Source organism: Musa acuminata, chromosome BXJ2-1 (assembly GCF_036884655.1).
Source record: "Musa acuminata AAA Group cultivar baxijiao chromosome BXJ2-1, Cavendish_Baxijiao_AAA, whole genome shotgun sequence".
Lineage (NCBI taxonomy): Eukaryota > Viridiplantae > Streptophyta > Magnoliopsida > Zingiberales > Musaceae > Musa > Musa acuminata.
Genome location: NC_088338.1, coordinates 24,228,841 through 24,250,417, shown reverse-complemented (window position 1 = coordinate 24,250,417; position 21,577 = coordinate 24,228,841). Strand labels below are relative to the sequence as shown.

The following is a 21,577-nucleotide window of genomic DNA, read 5'->3' as shown; positions in this document are numbered from 1 at the left end:
AGCTGTCACGGCAAATTCCGAACCCCAAAACAATCGTTTCGGAGGTCTACGGGAGATGTTTTGTATCTCGGGACGAAAAAAGGGGTGCAATACGGGGACTTCCCAGGGGGTCACCCATCCTTGTACTACTCTCGCCAAAGCACGCTTAACTTCGGAGGTCTGATGGGATCCGGTGCATTAGTGCTGGCATTATCGCACCCGTTTCGCGTGCTTCGTCCCTCGCCTATGTGCACGTCGCGGTCGGCGCGTCAATGTCCGGAGCCTCTTGTCCGTCACGAAATCGTCCGCGCTTTCTCGAACGTTCACGAAATCCCTATTGCAAGCTCTCTCCGAGCCCTAGCCCAACGACTGCGTATCGGTCACGGCAAGCGCGCGTCGAAACCATCGGCACTTTCTAGAACGATCTCGGAATCGCTATTGCGACCCAAATCCGGAAAGCTCTCTCCGAGCCCCACGATACTGACTGCGTAGCGGTCACGGCAAATTCTGAGCCCCAAAACAGTCGTCTCGGAGGTCTACGGGAGATGTTTCGTATCTCGGGACGCAAAAAGGAGTGCAACACGAGGACTTCCCAGTGGGTCACCCATCCTAGTACTACTCTCTCCAAAGTACGCTTAACTTCGAAGTTCTGATGGGATCCGGTGCATTAGTGCTGGCATTATCACAGCCGTTTCGCGTGCTTCGTCCCTCGCCTATGTGCACGTCGCGGCCGGCGCATCAATGTCCGGAGCCTCTTGCTCGTCACGAAATGTCGGCGCTTTCTCGAACGTTCACGAAATCCCTATTGCAAGCTCTCTCCGAGCCCTAGCCCAACGACTGCGTATCGGTCACGGCAAGCGCGCGTCGAAACCATCGGCACTTTCTAGAACGATATCGGAATCGCTATTGCGACCCCAATCCGGAAAGCTCTCTCCTGCCCCACGATACTGACTGCGTAGCTGTCACGGCAAATTCCGAGCCCCAAAACAATCGTTTCGGAGGTCTTCGGGAGATGTTTTGTATCTCGGGACGAAAAAAGGGGTGCAATACGGGGACTTCCCAGGGCGTCACCCATCCTTGTACTACTCTCGCCAAAGCACGCTTAACTTTGGAGGTCTGATGGGATCCGGTGCTTTACTGCTGGCATTATCGCACCCGTTTCGCGTGCTTCGTCCCTCGCCTATGTGCACGACGCGGCCGGGCCATCAACGTCCGGAGCCTCTTGCCCATCCCGAAACCGTCGGCGCTTTCTCGAACGTTCACGAAATCCCTATTGCAAGCTCTCTCCAAGCCCTAGCTCAACGACTGTGTATCGATCACGGCAAGCGCGCGTCGAAACCATCGGCACTCTCTAGAACGATTTCAGAATCGCTTTTGTGACCCCAATCCGGAAAGCTCTCTCCGAGCCCCACGATACTGACTGCGTAGCGGTCACGGCAAATTCCAAGCCCCAAAACAATCGTCTCGGAGGTCTAAGGGAGATGTTTCGTATCTCGGGACGCAAAAAGGAGTGCAACACGAGGACTTCCTAGGGGGTCACCCAACCTAGTACTACTCTCGCCAAAGCACGCTTAACTTCGGAGTGCTGATGGGATCCGGTGCTTTAGTGCTGGCATTATCGCACCCGTTTCGCGTGCTTCGTCCCTCGCCTATGTGCACGTCGCGGTCGGCGTTTCAATGTCCGAAGCCTCTTGTCCGTCACGAAACCGTCGGCGCTTTCTTGAACGTTCACGAAATCCCTATTGCAAGCTCTCTCCGAGCCCTAGCCCAACGACTGCGTATCGGTCACGGCAAGCGCGCGTCGAAACCATCGGCACTTTCTAGAACGATCTCAGAATCGCTATTGCGACCCCAATCCGGAAAGCTCTCTCCGAGCCCCACGATACTGACTGCGTAGCTGTCACGGCAAATTCCGAACCCCAAAACAATCATTTCGGAGGTCTACGGGAGATGTTTTGTATCTCGGGACGAAAAAAGGGGTGCAATACGGGGACTTCCCAGGGGGTCACCCATCCTTGTACTACTCTCGCCAAAGCACGCTTAACTTCGGAGGTCTGATGGGATCCGGTGCTTTAGTGCTGGCATTATCGCACCCGTTTCGCGTGCTTCGTCCCTCGCCTATGTGCACGTCGCGGTCGGCGCGTCAATGTCCGGAGCCTCTTGTCCGTCACGAAATCGTCCGCGCTTTCTCGAACGTTCACGAAATCCCTATTGCAAGCTCTCTCCGAGCCCTAGCCCAACGACTGCGTATCGGTCAAGGCAAGCGCGCGTCGAAACCATCGGCACTTTCTAGAACGATCTCGGAATCGCTATTGCGACCCCAATCCGGAAAGCTCTCTCCGAGCCCCACGATACTGACTGCGTAGCGGTCACAGCAAATTCTGAGCCCCAAAACAATCGTCTCGGAGGTCTACGGGAGATGTTTCGTATCTCGGGACGCAAAAAGGAGTGCAACACGAGGACTTCCCAGGGGGTCACCCATCCTAGTACTACTCTCTCCAAAGTACGCTTAACTTCGAAGTTCTGATGGGATCCGGTGCATTAGTGCTGGCATTATCGCACCCGTTTCGCGTGCTTCGTCCCTCGCCTATGTGCACGTCGCGGCCGGCGCATCAATGTCCGGAGCCTCTTGCCCGTCACGAAATGTCGGCGCTTTCTCGAACGTTCACGAAATCCCTATTGCAAGCTCTCTCCGAGCCCTAGCCCAACGACTGCGTATCGGTCACGGCAAACGCGCGTCGAAACCATCGGCACTTTCTAGAACGATCTCGGAATCGCTATTGCGACCCCAATCCGGAAAGCTCTGTCCGAGCCCCACGATACTGACTGCGTAGCTGTCACGGCAAATTCCGAGCCCCAAAACAATCGTTTCGGAGCTCTACGGGAGATGTTTCGTATCTCGGGACGAAAAAAGGAGTGCAATACGAGGACTTCCCAGGGGGTCACCCATCCTAGTACTACTCTCGCCAAAGCACGCTTAACTTTGGAGGTCTGATGTGATCCGGTGCTTTAGTGCTGGCATTATCGCACCCGTTTCGCGTGCTTCGTCCCTCGCCTATGTACACGTCGCGGCCGGCGCATCAATGTCCGGAGCCTCTTACCCGTCACGAAACCGTCGGCGCTTTCTCGAACGTTCACGAAATCCCTATTGCAAGCTCTCTCAGAGCCCTATCCCAACGACTGCATATCGGTCACGGTAAGCACGCGTCGAAACCATCGGCACTTTCTAGAACGATCTCGGAATCGCTATTGCGACCCCAATCCGGAAAGCTCTCTCCGAGCCCCACCATACTGACTGCGTAGCGGTCACGGCAAATTTCGAGCCCCAAAACAATCGTCTCGGAGGTCTACGGGAGATGTTTCGTATCTCGGGACGCAAAGAGGAGTGCAACACGAGGACTTCCCAGGGGGTCACCCATCCTAGTACTACTCTCTCCAAAGTACGCTTAACTTCGAAGTTCTGATGGGATCCGGTGCATTAGTGCTGGCATTATCGCACCCGTTTCGCGTGCTTCGTCCCTCGCCTATGTGCACGTCGCGGTCGGCGCATAAATATCCGGAGCCTCTTGCCCGTCACGAAACGTCGGCGCTTTCTCGAACGTTCACGAAATCCCTATTGCAAGCTCTCTCCGAGCCCTAGCCCAACGACTGCGTATCGGTCACGGCAAGCTCGCGTCGAAACCATCGGCACTTTCTAGAACGATATCGGAATCGCTATTGCGACCCCAATCCGGAAAGCTCTCTCCGAGCCCCACGATACTGACTGCGTAGCTGTCACGGCAAATTCCGAGCCCCAAAACAATCGTTTCGGACTTCTACGGGAGATATTTTGTATCTCGGGACGAAAAAAGGAGTGCAATACGAGGACTTCCCAGGGGGTCACCCATCCTAGTACTACTCTCGCCAAAGCACGCTTAACTTCGGAGGTCTGATGGGATCCGGTGCTTTAGTGCTGGCATTATCGCACCCGTTTCGCGTGCTTCGTCCCTCGCCTATGTACACGTCGCGGCCGGCGCATCAATGTCCGGAGCCTCTTACCCGTCACGAAACCGTCGGCGCTTTCTCGAACGTTCACGAAATCCCTATTGCAAGCTCTCTCAGAGCCCTAGCCCAACGACTGCGTATCGGTCACGGTAAGCACGCGTCGAAACCATCGGCACTTTCTAGAACGATCTCGGAATCGCTATTGCGACCCCAATCCGGAAAGCTCTCTCCGAGCCCCACCATACTGACTGCGTAGCGGTCACGGCAAATTTTGAGCCCCAAAACAATCGTCTCGGAGGTCTACGGGAGATGTTTCGTATCTCGGGACGTAAAAAGGAGTGCAACACGAGGACTTCCCAGGGGGTCACCCATCCTAGTACTACTCTCTCCAAAGTACGCTTAACTTCGAAGTTCTGATGGGATCCGGTGCATTAGTGCTGGCATTATCGCACCCGTTTCGCGTGCTTCGTCCCTCGCCTATGTGCACGTCGCGGCCGGCGCATAAATATCCGGAGCCATTTGCCCGTCGCGAAACGTGGGCGCTTTCTCGAACGTTCACGAAATCCCTATTGCAAGCTCTCTCCGAGCCCTAGCCCAACGACTGCGTATCGGTCACGGCAAGCGCGCGTCGAAACCATCGGCACTTTCTAGAACGATCTCGGAATCACTATTGCGACCCCAATCCGGAAAGCTCTCTCCGAGCCCCACGATACTGACTGCGTAGCTATCACGGCAAATTCCGAGCCCCAAAACAATCGTTTCGGAGCTCTACGGGAGATGTTTTGTATCTCGGGACGAAAAAAGGAGTGCAATACGAGGACTTCCCAGGGGGTCACCCATCCTAGTACTACTCTCGCCAAAGCACGCTTAACTTCGGAGGTCTGATGGGATCCGGTGCTTTAGTGCTGGCATTATCGCACCCGTTTCGCGTGCTTCGTCCATCGCCTATGTACACGTCGCGGCCGGAGCATCAATGTCCGGAGCCTCTTGCCCGTGACGAAACCGTCGGCGCTTTCTCGAACGTTCACGAAATCCCTATTGCAAGCTCTCTCAGAGCCCTAGCCCAACGACTGCGTATCGGTCACGGTAAGCGCGCGTTGAAACCATCGGCACTTTCTAGAACGATCTCGGAATCGCTATTGCGACCCCAATCCGGAAAGCTCTCTCCGAGCCCCACCATACTGACTGCGTAGCGGTCACGGCAAATTCCGAGCCACAAAACAATCGTCTCGGAGGTCTACGGGAGATGTTTCGTATCTCGAGACGCAAAAAGGAGTGCAACACGAGGACTTCCCAGGGGGTCACCCATCCTAGTACTACTCTCTCCAAAGTACGCTTAACTTCGAAGTTCTGATGGGATCCGGTGCATTAGTGCTGGCATTATTGCACCTGTTTCGCGTGCTTCGTCCCTCGCCTATGTGCACGTCGCGGTCGGCGCATCAATGTCCGGAGCCTCTTGTCCGTCACGAAACCGTCGGCGCTTTCTCGAACGTTCACGAAATCCCTATTGCAAGCTCTCTCCGAGCCCTAGCCCAACGACTGCGTATCGGCCACGGCAAGCGCGTGTCGAAACCATCGGCACTTTCTAGAACGATCTCGGAATCGCTATTGCGACCCCAATCCGGAAAACTCTCTCCGAGCCCCACGATACTGACTGCATAGCGGTCACGGCAAATCTGAGCCCCAAAACAATCGTCTCGGAGGTCTATAGGAGATGTTTCGTATCTCGGGACGCAAAAAGGAGTGCAACACGAGGACTTCCCAGGGGGTCACCCATCCTAGTACTACTCTCTCCAAAGTACGCTTAACTTCGAAGTTCTGATGAGATCCGGTGCATTAGTGCTGGCATTATCGCACCCGTTTCGCGTGCTTCGTCCCTCGCCTATGTGCACGTCGCGGTCGGCGCATAAATATCCCGAGCCTCTTGCCCGTCACGAAATGTCGGCGCTTTCTCGAACGTTCACGAAATCCCTATTGCAAGCTCTCTCCGAGCCCTAGCCCAACGACTGCGTATCGGTCACGGCAAGCGCGCGTCGAAACCATCGGCACTTTCTAGAACGATCTCGGAATCGCTATTGCGACCCCAATCCGGAAAGCTCTCTCCGAGTCCCACGATACTAACTGCGTAGCTATCACGGCAAATTCCGAGCCCCAAATCAATCGTTTCGGAGGTCTACGGGAGATGTTTTGTATCTCGGGACGAAAAAAGGAGTGCAATACGAGGACTTCCCAGGGTTCACCCATCCTAGTACTACTCTCGCCAAAGCACGCTTAACTTCGGAGGTCTGATGGAATCCGGAGCTTTAGTGCTGGCATTATCGCACCCGTTTCGCGTGCTTCGTCCATCGTCTATGTACACGTCGCGGCCGGCGCATCAATGTCCGGAGCATCTTGCCCGTCACGAAACCGTCGGCGCTTTCTCGAACGTTCACGAAATCCCTATTGCAAGCTCTCTCAGAGCCCTAGCCCAACGACTGCGTATCGGTCACGGTAAGCGCGCGTCGAAACCATCGGCACTTTCTAGAACGATCTCGGAATCGCTATTGCGACCCCAATCCGAAAAGCTCTCTCCGAGCCCCACGATACTGACCGCGTAGCGGTCACGGCAAATTCCGAGCCCCAAAACAATCGTCTCGGAGGTCTACGGGAGATGTTTCGTATCTCGGGACGCAAAAAGGAGTGCAACACGAGGACTTCCCAGGGGGTCACCCATCCTAGTACTACTCTCTCCAAAGTACGCTTAACTTCGAAGTTCTGATGGGATCCGGTGCATTAGTGCTGGCATTATCGCACCCGTTTCGCGTGCTTCGTCCCTCGCCTATGTGCACGTCGCGGCCGGCGCATCAATGTCCGGAGCCTTTTGCCCGTCACGAAACGTCGTCGCTTTCTCGTACATTCACGAAATCCCAATTGCAAGCTCTCTCCGAGCCCTAGCCCAACGACTGCGTATCGGTCACGGCAAGCGCGCGTCGAAACCATCGGAACTTTCTAGAACGATCTCGGAATCGCTATTGCGACCCCAATCCGGAAAGCTCTCTCCGAGCCCCACGATACTGATTGCGTAGTGGTCACGGCAAATTCCGAGCCCCAAAACAATCGTCTCAGAGGTCTACGGGAGATATTTCGTATCTCGGGACGCAAAAAGGAGTGCAACACGAGGACTTCCCAGGGGGTCACCCATCCTAGTACTACTCTCTCCAAAGTACGCTTAACTTCGAAGTTCTGATGGGATCCGGTGCATTAGTGCTGGCATTATCGCACCCGTTTCGCGTGCTTCGTCCCTCGCCTATGTGCACGTCGCGGCCGGCGCATCAAAGTCCGGAGCCTCTTGCCATTCACGAAACGTCGGCGCTTTCTCGAACGTTCACGAAATCCCTATTGCAAGCTCTCTTCGAGCCGTAGCCCAACGACTGCGTATCGGTCACGGCAAGCGCGCGTCGAAACCATCGGCACTTTCTATAACGATCTCGGAATCGCTATTGCGACCCCAATCCGGAAAGCTCTATCCGAACCCCGCGATACTGACTGCATAGCGGTCACGGCAAATTCCGAGCCCCAAAACAATCGTCTCGGAGGTGTACGGGAGATGTTTCGTATCTCGGGACGCAAAAAGGAGTACAACACGAGGACTTCCCAGGGGGTCACCCATCCTAGTACTACTCTCTCCAAAGTACGCTTAACTTCGAAGTTCTGATGGGATCCGGTGCATTAGTGCGGGCATTATCGCACCCGTTTCGCGTGCTTCATCCCTCGCCTATGTGCACGTCGCGGCCGGCGCATAAATGTCCGGAGCCTCTTGCCCGTCACGAAATGGCGACGCTTTCTCGAACGTTCACGAAATCCCTATTGCAAGCTCTCTCCGAGCCCTAGCCCTACGACTGCGTATCGGTCACGGCAAGCGCGCGTCGAAACCATCGGCACTTTCTAGAACGATCTCGGAATCGCTATTGCGACCCCAATCCGGAAAGCTCTCTCCGAGCCCCACGATACTGACTGCGTAGCGGTCACGGCAAATTCCGAGCCCCGAAACAATCGTTTCGGAGGTCCAGGAAGATGTTTTGTATCTCGGGACGAAAAAAGGAGTGCAATACGAGGACTTCCCAGGGGGTCACCCATCCTAGTACTACTCTCGCCAAAGCACGCTTAACTTCGGAGGTCTGATGGGATCCGGTGCTTTAGTGCTGGCATTATCGCACCCGTTTCGCGTGCTTCATCCCTCGCCTATGTACACGTCGCGGCCGCCGCATCAATGTCCGGAGCCTCTTGCCCGTCAAGAAACCGTCGGCGCTTTCTCGAACATTCACGAAATCCCTATTGCAATCTCTCTCAGAGCCCTAGCCCAACGACTGCGTATCGGTCACGGTAAGCGCGCGTCGAATCCATCGGCACTTACTGGAATGATCTCGGAATCTCTATTGCGACCCCAATCCGGAAAGCTCTCTTCGAGCCCCACCATACTGACTGCGTAGTGGTCACGGCAAATTTCGAGCCCCTAAACAATCGTCTCGGAGGTCTACGGGAGATGTTTCGTATCTCGGGACGCAAAAAGGAGTGCAACACGAGGACTTCCCAGGGGGTCACCCATCCTAGTACTACTCTCTCCAAAGTACGCTTAACTTCGATGTTCTGATGGGATCCGGTGCAATAGTGCTGGCATTATCGCACCCGTTTCGCGTGCTTCGTCCCTCGCCTATGTGCACGTCGCGGCCGGCGCATCAATGTCTGGAGCCTCTTGCCTGTCACGTAACTTCGGCGATTTCTCGAACGTTCGAGAAAGTTCTATTGCAAGCTCTCTCCGAGCCCTAGCCCAACGACTGCGTATCGGTCACGGCAAGCGCGCGTCAAAACCATCGACACTTTCTAGAACGATCTCGGACTCGCTATTGCGACCCCAATCCGGAAAGCTCTCTCCGAGCCCCACGATACTGACTGCATAGCTGTCACGGCAAATTCCGAGTCCCAAAACAATCGTTTCGGAGGTCTACGGGAGATGTTTTGTATCTCGGGACGAAAAAAGGAGTGCAATACGAGGACTTCCCAGGGGGTCACCCATCCTAGTACTAATCTCGCCAAAGCACGCTTAACTTCGGAGGTCTGATGGGATCCGGTGCTTAAGTGCTGGCATTATCGCACCCGTTTCGCGTGCTTCGTCCCTCGCCTATGTACACGTCGCGACCGGCGCATCAATGTCCGGAGCCTCTTGCCCGTCACGAAACCGTCGGCGCTTTCTCGAATGTTCACGAAATCCCTATTGCAAGCTCTCTCAGAGCCCTAGCCCAACGACTGCGTATCGGTCACGGCAAACGCGCGTCGAAACCATCGGCACTTTCTAGAACGATATCGGAATCGCTATTGCGACCCCAATCCGGAAAGCTCTCTCCGAGCCCCACGATACTGACTGCGTAGCTGTCACGGCAAATTCCGAGCCCCAAAACAATCGTTTCGGAGGTCTACTGGAGATGTTTTGTATATCGGGACGAAAAAAGGAGTGCAATACGAGGACTTCCCAGGGGGTCACCCATCCTAGTACTACTCTCGCCAAAGCACGCTTAACTTCGGAGGTCTGATGGGATCCGGTGCTTTAGTGCTGGCATTATCGCACCTGTTTCGCGTGCTTCGTCCCTCGCCTATGTACACGTCGCGGCCGGCGCATCAATGTCCGGAGCCTCTTGCCCGTCACGAAACCGTCGGCGCTTTCTCGAACGTTCACGAAATCCCTATTGCAAGCTCTCTCAGAGCCCTAGCCCAACGACTGCGTATCGGTCATGGCAAGAGCGCATCGAAACCATCGGCACTTTCTAGAACGATCTTGGAATCGCTATTGCGACCCCAATCTGGAAAGCTCTCTCCGAGCCCCACGATACTGACTGCGTAGCGGTCACGGCAAATTCCGTGCCCCGAAACAATCGTCTCGGAGGTCTACGGGAGATGTTTCGTATCTCGGGACGCAAAAAGGAGTGCAACACGAGGACTTCCCAGGTGGTCACCCATCCTAGTACTACTCTCTCTAATGCATGCTTAACTTCGAAGTTCTGATGGGATCCGGTGCTTTAGTGCTGGCATTATCACACCCGTTTCGCGTGCTTCGTCCCTCGCCTATATGCACGTCGCGGCCGGCGCATCAACGTCCGGAGCCTCTTGCCCATCACGAAACCGTCGGCGCTTTCTCGAACGTTCACGAAATCCCTATTGCAAGCTCTCTCCGAGCCCTAGCCCAACGACTGCGTATCGGTCACGGCAAGCGCGCGTCGAAACCATCGGCACTTTCTAGAACGATCTCGGAATCGCTATTGCGACCCCAATCTGGGAAGCTCTCTCCGAGCCCCACGATACTGACTGCGTAGCTGTCACGACAAATTCCGAGCCCCAAAACAATCGTCTCGGAGGTCTACGGGAGATGTTTCGTATCTCGGGACGCAAAAAGGAGTGCAACATGAGGACTTCCCAGGGGGTCACCCATCCTAGTACTACTCTCGACAAAACACGCTTAACTTCGGAGTTCTGATGGAATCCGGTGCTTTAGGGCTGGCATTATCGCACCCGTTTCGCGTGCTTCGTCCCTCGCCTATGTACACGTCGCGACCGGCGCATCAATGTCCGGAGCCTCTTGCCCGCCACGAAACCGTCGGCGCTTTCTCGAACGTTCACGAAATCCCTATTGCAAGCTCTCTCAAAGCCGTAGCCCAACGACTGCGTATCGGTCACGGCAAGCGCGCGTCGAAACCATCGGCACTTTCTAGAACGATCTCGGAATCGCTATTGCGACCCCAATCCGGAAAGCTCTCTCCGAGCCCCACGATACTGACTGCGTAGCTGTCACGGCAAATTCCGAGCCCCATAACAATCGTTTCGGAGGTCTACTGGAGATGTTTTGTATCTCGGGACGAAAAAAGGAGTGCAATACGAGGACTTCCCAGGGGGTCACCCATCCTAGTACTACTCTCGCCAAAGCACGCTTAACTTCGGGGGTCTGATGGGATCCGGTGCTTTAGTGCTGGCATTATCGCACCTGTTTCGCGTGCTTCGTCCCTCGCCTATGTACACGTCGCTGCCGGCGCATCAATGTCCGGAGCCTCTTGCCCGTCATGAAACCGTCGGCGCTTTCTCGAACGTTCACGAAATCCCTATTGCAAGCTCTCTCAGAGCCCTAGCCCAACGACTGCGTATCGGTCACGGCAAGCGCGCATCGAAACCATCGGCACTTTGTAGAACGATCTCAGAATCGCTATTGCGACCCAAATCCTGAAAGCTCTCTCCGAGCCCCACGATACTGACTGCGTAGCAGTCACGACAAATTCCGAGCCCCTAAACAATCGTCTCGGAGGTCTACGGGAGATGTTTCGTATCTCGGGACGCAAAAAGGAGTGCAACACGAGGACTTCCCAGGTGGTAACCCATCCTAGTACTACTCTCTCTAAAGCATGCTTAACTTCGGAGTTCTGATGGGATCCGGTGCTTTAGTGCTGGCATTATCGCACATGTTTCGCGTGCTTCGTCCCTCGCCGATGTACACGTCGCGGCCGGCGCATCAATATCCGGAGCCTCTTGCCCGTCACAAAACCGTCGGCGCTTTCTCGAACGTTCACGAAATCCCTATTGCAAGCTCTCTCCGAGCCCTAGCCCAACGACTGTGTATCGGTCACGGCAAACGCGCGTCGAAACCATCGGCACTTTCTAGAACGATCTCGGAATCGCTATAGCGACCCCAATCTTGGAAGCTCTCTCCGAGCCCCACGATACTGACTGCGTAGCTGTCATGGCAAATTCCGAGCCCCAAAACAATCGTCTCGGAGGTCTACGGGAGATGTTTCGTATCTCGGGACGCAAAAAAGAGTGCAACACGAGGACTTCCCAGGGGGTCACCCATCCTAGTACTACTCTCGACAAAGCACGCTTAACTTCGGAGTTCTGATGGAATCCGGTGCTTTAGTGCTGGCATTATCGCACCTGTTTTGCGTGCTTCGTCCCTCGCCTATGTACACGTCGCGGCCGGTGCATCAATGTCCGGAGCCTCTTTCCCATCACGAAACCGTAGGCGCATTCTCGAATGTTCACGAAATCCCTATTGCAAGCTCTCTCCGAGCCCTAGCCCAACGATTACGTATCGGTCACGGCAAGCGCGCGTCGAAACCATCGGCACTTTCTAGAGCGATCTCGGAATCTCTATTGCGACCCCAATCCAGAAAGCTCTCTTCAAGCCCCACGATACTGACTGCGTAGCGGTCACGGCAAATTCCGAGGCCCAAAACAATCGTCTCAGAGGTTTATAGGAGATGTTTCGTATCTCGGGACGCAAAAAGGAGTGCAACACGGGGACTTCCCAGGGGGTCACCCATCCTAGTACTACTCTCTCCAAAGTACGCTTAACTTCGAAGTTCTGATGGGATCCGGTGCTTTAGTGCGGGCATTATCGCACCCGTTTCACGTGCTTCGTCCCTGGCCTATGTGCACGTCGCGGCCGGCGCATTAACGTCCGGAGCCGTTTTCCCGTCACGAAACCGTCGGCGCTTTCTCGAACGTTCACGAAATCCCTATTGCAAGCTCTCTCCGAGCCCTAGCCCAACGACTGCGTATCGGTCACGGCAAGCGCGCGTCGAAACCATCGGCACTTTCTAGAACGATCTCGGAATCGCTATTGCGACCCCAATCTGGAAAGCTCTCTCCGAGCCCCACGATACTGACTGCGTAGTTGTCACGGCAAATTCCGAGCCCCAAAACAATCGTTTCGGAGGTCTACGGGAGATGTTTTGTATCTCGGGACGAAAAAAGGAGTGCAATACGAGGACTTCCCAGGGGGTCACCCATCCTAGTACTACTCTCGCCAAAGCACGATTAACTTCGGAGGTCTGATGGGATCCGGTGCTTTAGTCCTGGCATTATCGCAACCGTTTCGCGTGCTTCGTCCCTCGCCTATGTACACGTCGCGGCCGGCGCATCAATGTCCGGAGCCTCTTGCCCGTCACGAAACCGTCGGCGCTTTCTCGAACGTTCACGAAATCCCTATTGCAAGCTCTCTCAGAGCCCTAGCCCAATGACTGCGTATCGGTCACGGCAAGCGCGCGTCGAAACCATCGGCACTTTCTAGAACGATCTCGGAATCGCTATTGCGACCCCAATCCGGAAAGCTCTCTCCGAGCCCCACGATACTGACTGCGTACCGGTCACGGCAAATTCCGAGCCCCGAAACAATCGTCTCGGAGGTCTATGGGAGATATTTTGTATCTCGGGACGCAAAAAGGAGTGCAACACAAGGACTTCCCAGGTGGTCACCCATCCTAGTACTACTCTCTCTAAAGCATGCTTAACTTCGAAGTTCTGATGGGATCCGGTGCTTTAGTGCTGGCATTATCACACCCGTTTCGCGTGCTTCGTCCCTCGCCTATATGCACGTCGCGGCCGGCGCATCAACGTCCGGAGCCTCTTGCCCGTCACGAAACCGTCGGCGCTTTCTCGAACGTTCACGAAATCCCTATTGCAAGCTCTCTCCGAGCCCTAGCCCAACGACTGCGTATCGGTCACGGCAAGCGCGCGTCGAAACCATCGGCACTTTCTAGAACGATCTCGGAATCGCTATTGCGACCCCAATCTGGGAAGCTCTCTCCGAGCCCCACGATACTGACTGCGTAGCTGTCACGACAAATTCCGAGCCCCAAAACAATCGTCTCGGAGATCTACGGGAGATGTTTCGTATCTCGGGACGCAAAAAGGAGTGCAACACGAGGACTTCCCAAAGGGTCACCCTTCCTAGTACTACTCTCTCCAAAGTACGCTTAACTTCGAAGTTCTGATGGGATCCGGTGATTAAGTGCTGGCATTATCGCACCCGTTTCGCGTGCTTCGTCCCTCGCCTCTGTACACGTCGCGGTCGGTGCATCAATGTCCGGAGCCTCTTGCTCGTCATGAAACCGTCGGCGCTTTCTCGAACGTTCATGAAATCCCTATTGCAAGCTCTCTCAGAGCCCTAGCCCAACGACTGCGTATCGGTCACGGCAAGCGCGCGTCGAAACCATCGGGTCTTTCTAGAACGATCTCGGAATCGCTATTGCGACCCCAATCCGGAAAGCTCTCTCCGAGCCCCAAGATATTGACTGCGTTGCTGTCACGGCAAATTCCGAGCCCCAAAACAATCGTTTCGGAGGTCTACGGGAGATGTTTTGTATCTCGGGACGAAAAAAGGAGTGCAATACGAGGACTTCCCAAGGGGTCACCCATCCTAGTACTACTCTCGCCAAAGCACGCTTAACTTCGGAGGTCTGATGGGATCCGGTGCTTTAGTGCTGGCATTATCGGACCCGTTTTGCGTGCTTCGTCCCTCGCCTATGTACACGTCGCGGCCGGCGCATCAATGTCCGGAGCCTCTTGCCCGTCACGAAACCGTCGGCACTTTCTCGAACGTTCACGAAATCCCTATTGCAAGCTCTCTTAGAGCCCTAGCCCAACGACTGCGTATCGGTCACGGCAAGCGCGCGTCGAAACCATCGGCACTTTCTAGAACGATCTCGGAATCGCTATTGCGACCCCAATCCGGAAAGCTCTCTCCGAGCCCCACGATACTGACTGCGTAGCTGTCACGGCAAATTCCGAGCCCCAAAACAATCGTTTCGGAGGTCTACGGGAGATGTTTTGTATCTCGGGACGAAAAAAGGAGTGCAATACGAGGACTTCCCAGGGGGTCACCCATCCTAGTACTACTCTCGCCAAAGCACACTTAACTTCGGAGGTCTGATGGGATCCGGTGCTTTAGTGCTGGCATTATCTTACCCGTTTCGCGTGCTTCGTCCCTCGCCTATGTACACGTCGCGGCCGGCGCATCAATGTCCGGAGCTTCTTGCCCGTCACAAAACCGTCGGCGCTTTCTCGAACGTTCTCGAAATCCCTATTGCAAGCTCTCTCAGAGCCCTAGCCCAACGACTGCGTATCGGTCACGACAAGCACGCGTCGAAACCATCGGCACATTCTAGAACGATCTCGGAATCGCTATTGCGACCCCAATCCGGAAAGCTCTCTCCGAGCCCCACGATACTGACTGCGTACCGGTCACGGCAAATTCCAAGCCCCAAAACAATCATCTCGGAGGTCTACGGGAGATGTTTCGTATCTCGGGACGCAAAAAGGAGTGCAACACGAGGACTTCCCAAGGGGTCACCCATCCTAGTACTACTCTCTCCAAAGTACGCTTAACTTCGATGTTCTGATGGGATCCGGTGCTTTAGTTCTAGCATTATCGCACCTGTTTCGCGTGTTTCCTCACTCGCCTATGTGCACGTCTCGGAGGTCTACGTGAGATGTTTCGTATCTCGGGACGAAAAAAGGAGTGCAACACGAGGACTTCCCAGGGGGTCACCCATCCTAGTAATACTCTCGCCAAAGCACGCTTAACTTCGGAGGTCTGTTGGGATCCGGTGCTTTAGTGCTGGCATTATCGCACCCGTTTCGCGTGCTTCGTCCCTCGCCTATGTACACGTCGCGGCCGGCGCATCAATGTCCGGAGCCTCTTGCCCGTCACGAAACCGTCGGCGCTTTCTCGAACGTTCTCGAAATCCCTATTGCAAGCTCTCTCAGAGCCCTAGCCCAACGACTGCGTATCGGTCACGGCAAGCGCGAGTCGAAACCATCGGCACATTCTAGAACGATCTCGGAATCGCTATTGCGACCCCAATCCGGAAAGCTCTCTCCGAGCCCCACGATACTGACTGCGTACCGGTCACGGCAAATTCCGAGCCCCAAAACAATCGTCTCGGAGGTCTACCGGAGATGTTTCGTATCTCGGGACGCAAAAAGGAGTGCAACACGAGGACTTCCCAAGGGGTCACCCATCCTAGTACTACTCTCTCCAAAGTACGCTTAACTTCGAAGTTCTGATGGGATCCGGTGCTTTAGTGCTAGCATTATCGCACCCGTTTCGCGTGTGTCGTCCCTCGCCTATGTGCACGTCGCGGCCAGCGCATCAACGTCCGGAGCCTATTGCCTGTCACGAAACCGTCGGCGCTTTCTCGAACGTTCACGAAATCCCTATTGCAAGCTCTCTCCGAGCCCTAGCCCAACGACTACGTATCGGTCACGGCAAGCGCGCGTCGAAACCATCGGCACTTTCTAGAACGATCTCGGAATCGCTATTGCGACCCCAATCCGGAAAGCTCTCTCCGAGCCCCACGATACTGATTGCGTAGCTGTCACGGCAAATTCCGAGCCCCAAAACAATCGTTTCGGAGGTCTACGGGAGATGATTTGTATCTCGGGACGAAAAAAGGAGTGCAATACGAGGACTTCCCAGGGGGTCACCCGTCCTAGTACTACTCTCGCCAAAGCACGCTTAAATTCGGAGGTCTGATGGAATCCGGTGCTTTAGTGCTGGCATTATCGCACCCGTTTCACGTGCTTCGTCCCTCGCCTATGTACAAGTCGCGGCCGACGCATCAATGTCCGGAGCCTCTTGCCCGTCACGAAACCGTCGGCGCTTTCTCGAACGTTCACGAAATCCCTATTGCAAGCTCTCTAAGAGCCCTAGCCCAATGACTGCGTATCGGTCACGGCAAGCGCGTGTCGAAACCATCGGCACTTTGTAGAACGATCTCGGAATCGCTATTGCGACCCCAATCCGGAAAGCTCTCTCCGAGCCCCACGATACTGACTGCGTAGCGGTCACGGCAAATTCCGAGCCCCGAAACAATCGTCTCGGAGGTCTACGAAAGATGTTTCGTATCTCGGGACGCAAAAAGGAGTGCAACACGAGGACTTCCCAGGGGGTCACCCATCCTAGTACTACTCTCTCCAAAGTACGCTTAACTTCGAAGTTCTGATGGGATCCGGTGCATTAGTGCTGGCATTATCCCACCCGTTTCGCGTGCTTCGTCCCTCGCCTATGTGCACGTCGCGGCCGGCGCATCAATGTCCGGAGCCTCGTGCCTATCACGAAACGTCGGCGCTTTCTCGAACGTTCACGAAATCCCTATTGCAAGCTCTCTCCGAGCCCTAGCCCAACGACTGCGTATCGGTCACGGCAAGCGCGCGTCGAAACCATCGGCACGTTCTAGAACGATCTCGGAATCGCTATTGCGACCCCAATCCGGAAAACTCTCTCCGAGCCCCACGATACTGACTGCGTAGCGGTCATGGCAAATTCCGAGCCCCAAAACAATCGTCTCGGAGGTCTACGGGAGATGTTTCGTATCTCGGAACGCAAAAAGGAATGCAACACGAGGACTTCCAAGGGGGTCACCCATCCTAGTACTACTCTCTCCAAAGTACGCTTAACTTCGAAGTTCTGATGGGATCCGGTGCATTAGTGCTAGCATTATCGCACCCGTTTCGCGTGCTTCGTCCCTCGCCTATGTGCACGTCGCGGCCGGTGCATCAATGTCCGGAGCCTCTTGCCCATCACGAAACGTTGGCACTTTCTCGAACGTTCACGAAATCCCTATTGCAAGCTCTCTCCGAACCCTAGCCCAACGACTGCGTATCGGTCACGGCAAACGCGCGTCGAAACAATCGACACTTTCTAGAACGATCTCGGACTCGCTATTGCGACCCCAATCCGGAAAGCTCTCTCCGAGCCCCACGATACTGACTGCGTAGCTGTCACGGCAAATTCCGAGCCCCAAAACAATCGTTTCGGAGGTCTACGGGAGATGTTTCGTATCTCGGGACGCAAAAAGGAGTGCAACACGAGGACTTCCCAAGGGGTCACCCATCCTAGTACTACTCTCTCCAAAGTACGCTTAACTTCGAAGTTCTGATGGGATCCGGTGCTTTAGTGCAAGCATTATCGCACCCGTTTCGCGTGTTTCGTCCCTCGCCTATGTGCACGTCGCGGCCAGCTCATCAACGTCCGGAGCCTATTGCCCGTCACGAAACCGTCGGCGCTTTCTCGAACATTCACGAAATCCCTATTGCAAGCTCTCTCCGAGCCCTAGCCCAACGACTGCGTATCGGTCACGGCAAGCGCGCGTCGAAACCATCGGCACTTTCTAGAACGATCTCGGAATCGCTATTGCGACCCCAATCCGGAAAGCTCTCTCCGAGCCCCACGATACTGACTGCGTAGCTGTCACGGCAAATTCCGAGCCCCAAAACAATCGTTTCGGAGGTCTACGGGAGATGTTTTGTATCTCGGGACGAAAAAAGGAGTGTAATACGAGGACTTCCCAGGGGGTCACCCATCCTAGTACTACTCTCGCCAAAGCACGCTTAACTTCGGAGGTCTGATGGGATCCGGTGCTTTAGTGCTGGCATTATCGCACCCGTTTCGCGTGCTTCGTCCCTCGCCTATGTACACGTCGCGGCCGGCGCATCAATGTCCGGAGCCTCTTGCCCGTCACGAAACCGTCGGCGCTTTCTCAAACGTTCACGAAATCCCTATTGCAAGCTCTCTTAGAGCCCTAGCCCAATGACTGCGTATCGGTCACGGCAAGCGCGCGTCGAAACCATCGGCACTTTCTAGAACGATCTCGGAATCGCTATTGCGACCCCAATCCGGAAATCTCTCTCCGAGCCCCACGATACTGACTGCGTAGCGGTCACGGCAAATTCCGAGCCCCGAAACAATCGTCTCGGAGGTCTACGGGAGATGTTTCATGTCACGCCCCTCAAAATATCCATAATTTTTAAAATTTTCATCACAGACCAATCCATCCAGGATCCAAACTAACGTTTGAGGACACTAAAAAACATTCAATCAAATTTACATCCATAAAACCTGTGCATTTTAAAATCATATATCACATCACTCGATAATTCACATTTATGGCAACCCAAGCCAACTTGACAAACATGAACAACATTTATAAATCCACAAGCTAAATAAATTATACAATCAGAACTCCAACTATTCACCACAAGTTCATATCGTCATAAATTAGACTTAACATTCCGAAATTCCAAATAAGAGAGATCTTCTAACACTTTTACACAGTATATCCATTTCGATTCATCGACAACATTTCAGTACATACAAAACATACTTATACAACATTATCATAATAACCACCCAGACTTGCCCATAATTCTGAATAGCTATCCACTGCCTCAGCCCAAATCAACATCTCGAAGAGTGACAAGCTGACCTGAAAGATTTATATAACAACGGAGTGAGCCAAAAACGGCTCAGCAAGTGACAAAGCATATTCAGAACAAAAGGAACGGTTTCAAACGAGTAAGGTATCATAATGCAAGGCAGAATACAAGAATTCTCAAGGATACCATCTCAATAGATACCAAATCATACGTATCATGTCATTCAAAACATATTTGATCCGTAACGAATGGAGCATAGAGTAATTGGAACATATCAATGGCAGATAGGACATTTCAGAACATATCAGTTCATAACAAATGGAGCACAGAGTAATTGGAGCATATCAGTAACAAAGGAAACATATCGGAGCTTATCAATGGCAGATAGGACATTTCAGAACATATCAGTTCATAGCAAATGGAGCACAGAGTAATTGGAGCAAATCAATGGCAGATGAAATGTTCCGGAGCATATCAACGACATATGGAACATTTCGAAGCATATTATCAGTGAATGAAGCATTTCAGAGCATAACAAAAACAAATATCGTACAGAAGCTCAAACGTCGTCTTTGACGTTGCAAACATATCAATCTTATCCAAAGCATGTACAGAAACACATAACCAAAGCTCTGGATATCATATCAAACATACAGAAGGTGTAGTGGGATCTCAGTCAGAATGTGATTCATCCATTTCTGAATGACCACCTGACAAAAGTCTCCCACGTCTGGGAGCTCCATCCACCCACGTCTAGGTGAAGTCAAAGGGGGCCGGCAGAGCATCGCAGGCTCTAAGCATATACCCTCATAGCGGGCAACAAGCGCATACAGAATATCCCTCATAGCGGGACCCCACATAGCGGGCAAATAGCGCATACCCTTTACCATTTCTAGCAAAGGTCCAGACAATCCCACACACCAGAGTACAAAAGGGCAGTTTCAACAATAAGTAGCATATATCGGAAGCACACGCGGAACAACAAAGCGTACATGTGCCTTTACGAGTCAATCCGAAGTAAGCAATAATCTTTCACAAGTATATTCAGATTTGAAAGGAATTGAAAGCAAGGGCACATATGGAATCCAAGCAATCACATATAACTCAATTCAATAAGAAGATTTGATGAATTCAATGTCCAAAGGAATGAAACTGGAATAGGCACATATCGAAAGCAAATGCGGAACAATAGGATATACATGTGCCTATATGAGTCAATACGATATAGCATAAACGTTACACAACAGTTTTCAAGAATATAATAATTTTAAGGACAAGAGCATACAAGAATTCAAAGCAGTAATATAAAGCTCAATTGAATGAGAAAGCTAAAGGATATCAATTTCCAAAGGAATGAAACCAGAATATGAGAAATCGACCAAAGCTCGATTTCTGGCAGAATACAGAAGGCACATTGAACAAATGATTCAAACTATCAATCGTGCTCCAATTTACTCAGAAATAATCATTGGATAATACTTTCAGATAAGACAGGCTTCATATGAATTGAACTGTCCAACAGAGAGAGTTACAAATAATTTGGTAAGCAAGTGTCGTAGAACAAAATCTTTGTTGGCAGAATTCATAATGTCAGATTCAACAGATAACTGGACAGGTGTTTGGATTCCAAATCTTTCAATCCATATATCAAAGAAAGGTCTACGAGTCTAGTTTCCAATGAAATCAGTTTTGAACAAATCAGAGTTTCCAACAAAGACTAATAGGCAGCTCGGTATCAAAAGGTCAGAATCTCAAAAGTTGCACATATTCGAATCGTTACGTCTAAACAGGAGATATAACAAATGCAAGGCTAGAACAATTCAAAGTTCCTCATATTCAAAGCAAATGTAGAGATAAAAATGGCAGTGAGGAAAGATCAGGATACTTGCAATAAGACATATCAAAGCAATTATAGGAGAAACGATCAGGGAACTTGCAATAGAAAGGATCGAAACATTTGCAATAGAAAGGATCGAAACAAGCGGGAAACTTGCAATAGAAAGGATCGAAACATTTGCAATAGAAATGATCGAAACAAGCGGGAAACTTGCAATAGAAAGGATCGAAACATTTGCAATAGAAAGGATCGAAACAAGCGGGAAACTTGCAATAGAAAGGATCGAAACATTTGCAATAGAAAGGATCGAAACAAGCGGGAAACTTGCCTTTCAAAGATTTCGATCCGAAGATCCAAAGAAGGTGCCAGCCCAAATCCTTCTACTTTTCCTCCGTGTCCTCTCTCTGTTTCGTTTTGTGTTCCCGTTTTCTTCCTTTCTTCGCAACTACACCACATGTCGAACATCGAGGCACAGTCACCTGCTCTTTCTTACTCTCATTCCTTCTTTTTCTTTCCTAAACGCAGCTGCCACAGCCGCCGCCGCTGCCGCTGCCACAATCGCAGCCCCTTCCACCGCACTACCTTCCTTCCTCCCTTCTCTCGCAGACATAACTGCTGCATACGCAGTCGCTGCCGCTGCGGCCGCAATCCCGTCCGCAGGCCCTTTTTCCCCTTTCCTTTCTTTTCTTTCCCAGCTGTAACTGCCGCAGTCGCAGCCATGGCCGCAGCCACCACAGCCGCAGCCTCTTCTTCCTCCCCTGCTCT

At 52.9% G+C, this 21,577-nt stretch overlaps 32 non-coding genes and 8 pseudogenes across 32 annotated transcripts; all 40 read right to left on the bottom strand.

The window, feature by feature from the left end:
* Positions 1-81: 81 nt before the first annotated feature.
* Positions 82-200, bottom strand: LOC135600702 (5S ribosomal RNA). The gene has a single exon (XR_010483018.1). It is a non-coding gene; the product is annotated as a 5S ribosomal RNA (ribosomal RNA).
* Positions 201-550: 350 nt separating this feature from the next.
* LOC135602211 (5S ribosomal RNA) lies at positions 551-669 on the bottom strand (annotated as a pseudogene).
* A 348-nt stretch (positions 670-1,017) lies between these two features.
* Positions 1,018-1,136, bottom strand: LOC135601681 (5S ribosomal RNA; annotated as a pseudogene).
* A 350-nt stretch (positions 1,137-1,486) lies between these two features.
* LOC135600955 (5S ribosomal RNA) lies at positions 1,487-1,605 on the bottom strand. Its single transcript, XR_010483264.1, has one exon. It is a non-coding gene; the product is annotated as a 5S ribosomal RNA (ribosomal RNA).
* Positions 1,606-1,955: 350 nt separating this feature from the next.
* Positions 1,956-2,074, bottom strand: LOC135599934 (5S ribosomal RNA). Its single transcript, XR_010482272.1, has one exon. It is a non-coding gene; the product is annotated as a 5S ribosomal RNA (ribosomal RNA).
* Positions 2,075-2,424: 350 nt separating this feature from the next.
* On the bottom strand, positions 2,425-2,543 carry LOC135600276 (5S ribosomal RNA). The gene has a single exon (XR_010482602.1). It is a non-coding gene; the product is annotated as a 5S ribosomal RNA (ribosomal RNA).
* A 349-nt stretch (positions 2,544-2,892) lies between these two features.
* Positions 2,893-3,011, bottom strand: LOC135601746 (5S ribosomal RNA). Its single transcript, XR_010483915.1, has one exon. It is a non-coding gene; the product is annotated as a 5S ribosomal RNA (ribosomal RNA).
* A 350-nt stretch (positions 3,012-3,361) lies between these two features.
* On the bottom strand, positions 3,362-3,480 carry LOC135600275 (5S ribosomal RNA). Its single transcript, XR_010482601.1, has one exon. It is a non-coding gene; the product is annotated as a 5S ribosomal RNA (ribosomal RNA).
* A 349-nt stretch (positions 3,481-3,829) lies between these two features.
* LOC135600869 (5S ribosomal RNA) lies at positions 3,830-3,948 on the bottom strand. The gene has a single exon (XR_010483180.1). It is a non-coding gene; the product is annotated as a 5S ribosomal RNA (ribosomal RNA).
* A 350-nt stretch (positions 3,949-4,298) lies between these two features.
* Positions 4,299-4,417, bottom strand: LOC135600274 (5S ribosomal RNA). The gene has a single exon (XR_010482600.1). It is a non-coding gene; the product is annotated as a 5S ribosomal RNA (ribosomal RNA).
* Positions 4,418-4,766: 349 nt separating this feature from the next.
* On the bottom strand, positions 4,767-4,885 carry LOC135600755 (5S ribosomal RNA). Its single transcript, XR_010483068.1, has one exon. It is a non-coding gene; the product is annotated as a 5S ribosomal RNA (ribosomal RNA).
* A 350-nt stretch (positions 4,886-5,235) lies between these two features.
* On the bottom strand, positions 5,236-5,354 carry LOC135600975 (5S ribosomal RNA). The gene has a single exon (XR_010483283.1). It is a non-coding gene; the product is annotated as a 5S ribosomal RNA (ribosomal RNA).
* A 349-nt stretch (positions 5,355-5,703) lies between these two features.
* Positions 5,704-5,822, bottom strand: LOC135600661 (5S ribosomal RNA). Its single transcript, XR_010482978.1, has one exon. It is a non-coding gene; the product is annotated as a 5S ribosomal RNA (ribosomal RNA).
* A 349-nt stretch (positions 5,823-6,171) lies between these two features.
* LOC135601094 (5S ribosomal RNA) lies at positions 6,172-6,289 on the bottom strand. The gene has a single exon (XR_010483398.1). It is a non-coding gene; the product is annotated as a 5S ribosomal RNA (ribosomal RNA).
* A 350-nt stretch (positions 6,290-6,639) lies between these two features.
* Positions 6,640-6,758, bottom strand: LOC135600273 (5S ribosomal RNA). Its single transcript, XR_010482599.1, has one exon. It is a non-coding gene; the product is annotated as a 5S ribosomal RNA (ribosomal RNA).
* A 349-nt stretch (positions 6,759-7,107) lies between these two features.
* LOC135600272 (5S ribosomal RNA) lies at positions 7,108-7,226 on the bottom strand. Its single transcript, XR_010482598.1, has one exon. It is a non-coding gene; the product is annotated as a 5S ribosomal RNA (ribosomal RNA).
* Positions 7,227-7,575: 349 nt separating this feature from the next.
* Positions 7,576-7,694, bottom strand: LOC135601561 (5S ribosomal RNA). Its single transcript, XR_010483851.1, has one exon. It is a non-coding gene; the product is annotated as a 5S ribosomal RNA (ribosomal RNA).
* Positions 7,695-8,042: 348 nt separating this feature from the next.
* LOC135600637 (5S ribosomal RNA) lies at positions 8,043-8,161 on the bottom strand. Its single transcript, XR_010482956.1, has one exon. It is a non-coding gene; the product is annotated as a 5S ribosomal RNA (ribosomal RNA).
* A 350-nt stretch (positions 8,162-8,511) lies between these two features.
* LOC135602069 (5S ribosomal RNA) lies at positions 8,512-8,630 on the bottom strand (annotated as a pseudogene).
* A 349-nt stretch (positions 8,631-8,979) lies between these two features.
* LOC135603834 (5S ribosomal RNA) lies at positions 8,980-9,098 on the bottom strand. The gene has a single exon (XR_010484164.1). It is a non-coding gene; the product is annotated as a 5S ribosomal RNA (ribosomal RNA).
* Positions 9,099-9,448: 350 nt separating this feature from the next.
* LOC135599634 (5S ribosomal RNA) lies at positions 9,449-9,567 on the bottom strand. Its single transcript, XR_010481981.1, has one exon. It is a non-coding gene; the product is annotated as a 5S ribosomal RNA (ribosomal RNA).
* A 350-nt stretch (positions 9,568-9,917) lies between these two features.
* Positions 9,918-10,036, bottom strand: LOC135601986 (5S ribosomal RNA; annotated as a pseudogene).
* A 350-nt stretch (positions 10,037-10,386) lies between these two features.
* Positions 10,387-10,505, bottom strand: LOC135601374 (5S ribosomal RNA). The gene has a single exon (XR_010483670.1). It is a non-coding gene; the product is annotated as a 5S ribosomal RNA (ribosomal RNA).
* A 350-nt stretch (positions 10,506-10,855) lies between these two features.
* LOC135604182 (5S ribosomal RNA) lies at positions 10,856-10,974 on the bottom strand. The gene has a single exon (XR_010484202.1). It is a non-coding gene; the product is annotated as a 5S ribosomal RNA (ribosomal RNA).
* Positions 10,975-11,324: 350 nt separating this feature from the next.
* On the bottom strand, positions 11,325-11,443 carry LOC135601802 (5S ribosomal RNA; annotated as a pseudogene).
* Positions 11,444-11,793: 350 nt separating this feature from the next.
* LOC135603371 (5S ribosomal RNA) lies at positions 11,794-11,912 on the bottom strand. Its single transcript, XR_010484108.1, has one exon. It is a non-coding gene; the product is annotated as a 5S ribosomal RNA (ribosomal RNA).
* Positions 11,913-12,262: 350 nt separating this feature from the next.
* Positions 12,263-12,381, bottom strand: LOC135600639 (5S ribosomal RNA). The gene has a single exon (XR_010482958.1). It is a non-coding gene; the product is annotated as a 5S ribosomal RNA (ribosomal RNA).
* A 350-nt stretch (positions 12,382-12,731) lies between these two features.
* On the bottom strand, positions 12,732-12,850 carry LOC135599740 (5S ribosomal RNA). Its single transcript, XR_010482083.1, has one exon. It is a non-coding gene; the product is annotated as a 5S ribosomal RNA (ribosomal RNA).
* A 350-nt stretch (positions 12,851-13,200) lies between these two features.
* LOC135601951 (5S ribosomal RNA) lies at positions 13,201-13,319 on the bottom strand (annotated as a pseudogene).
* Positions 13,320-13,669: 350 nt separating this feature from the next.
* On the bottom strand, positions 13,670-13,788 carry LOC135602202 (5S ribosomal RNA; annotated as a pseudogene).
* A 350-nt stretch (positions 13,789-14,138) lies between these two features.
* On the bottom strand, positions 14,139-14,257 carry LOC135601815 (5S ribosomal RNA). The gene has a single exon (XR_010483922.1). It is a non-coding gene; the product is annotated as a 5S ribosomal RNA (ribosomal RNA).
* Positions 14,258-14,607: 350 nt separating this feature from the next.
* LOC135600358 (5S ribosomal RNA) lies at positions 14,608-14,726 on the bottom strand. The gene has a single exon (XR_010482681.1). It is a non-coding gene; the product is annotated as a 5S ribosomal RNA (ribosomal RNA).
* Positions 14,727-15,076: 350 nt separating this feature from the next.
* LOC135602227 (5S ribosomal RNA) lies at positions 15,077-15,195 on the bottom strand (annotated as a pseudogene).
* A 79-nt stretch (positions 15,196-15,274) lies between these two features.
* On the bottom strand, positions 15,275-15,393 carry LOC135599548 (5S ribosomal RNA). The gene has a single exon (XR_010481902.1). It is a non-coding gene; the product is annotated as a 5S ribosomal RNA (ribosomal RNA).
* Positions 15,394-15,743: 350 nt separating this feature from the next.
* Positions 15,744-15,862, bottom strand: LOC135600034 (5S ribosomal RNA). Its single transcript, XR_010482368.1, has one exon. It is a non-coding gene; the product is annotated as a 5S ribosomal RNA (ribosomal RNA).
* Positions 15,863-16,212: 350 nt separating this feature from the next.
* LOC135600041 (5S ribosomal RNA) lies at positions 16,213-16,331 on the bottom strand. Its single transcript, XR_010482375.1, has one exon. It is a non-coding gene; the product is annotated as a 5S ribosomal RNA (ribosomal RNA).
* Positions 16,332-16,681: 350 nt separating this feature from the next.
* Positions 16,682-16,800, bottom strand: LOC135601052 (5S ribosomal RNA). The gene has a single exon (XR_010483357.1). It is a non-coding gene; the product is annotated as a 5S ribosomal RNA (ribosomal RNA).
* A 349-nt stretch (positions 16,801-17,149) lies between these two features.
* Positions 17,150-17,268, bottom strand: LOC135601106 (5S ribosomal RNA). Its single transcript, XR_010483410.1, has one exon. It is a non-coding gene; the product is annotated as a 5S ribosomal RNA (ribosomal RNA).
* Positions 17,269-17,617: 349 nt separating this feature from the next.
* On the bottom strand, positions 17,618-17,736 carry LOC135600301 (5S ribosomal RNA). The gene has a single exon (XR_010482626.1). It is a non-coding gene; the product is annotated as a 5S ribosomal RNA (ribosomal RNA).
* Positions 17,737-18,086: 350 nt separating this feature from the next.
* LOC135599841 (5S ribosomal RNA) lies at positions 18,087-18,205 on the bottom strand. The gene has a single exon (XR_010482183.1). It is a non-coding gene; the product is annotated as a 5S ribosomal RNA (ribosomal RNA).
* Positions 18,206-21,577: the final 3,372 nt, after the last annotated feature.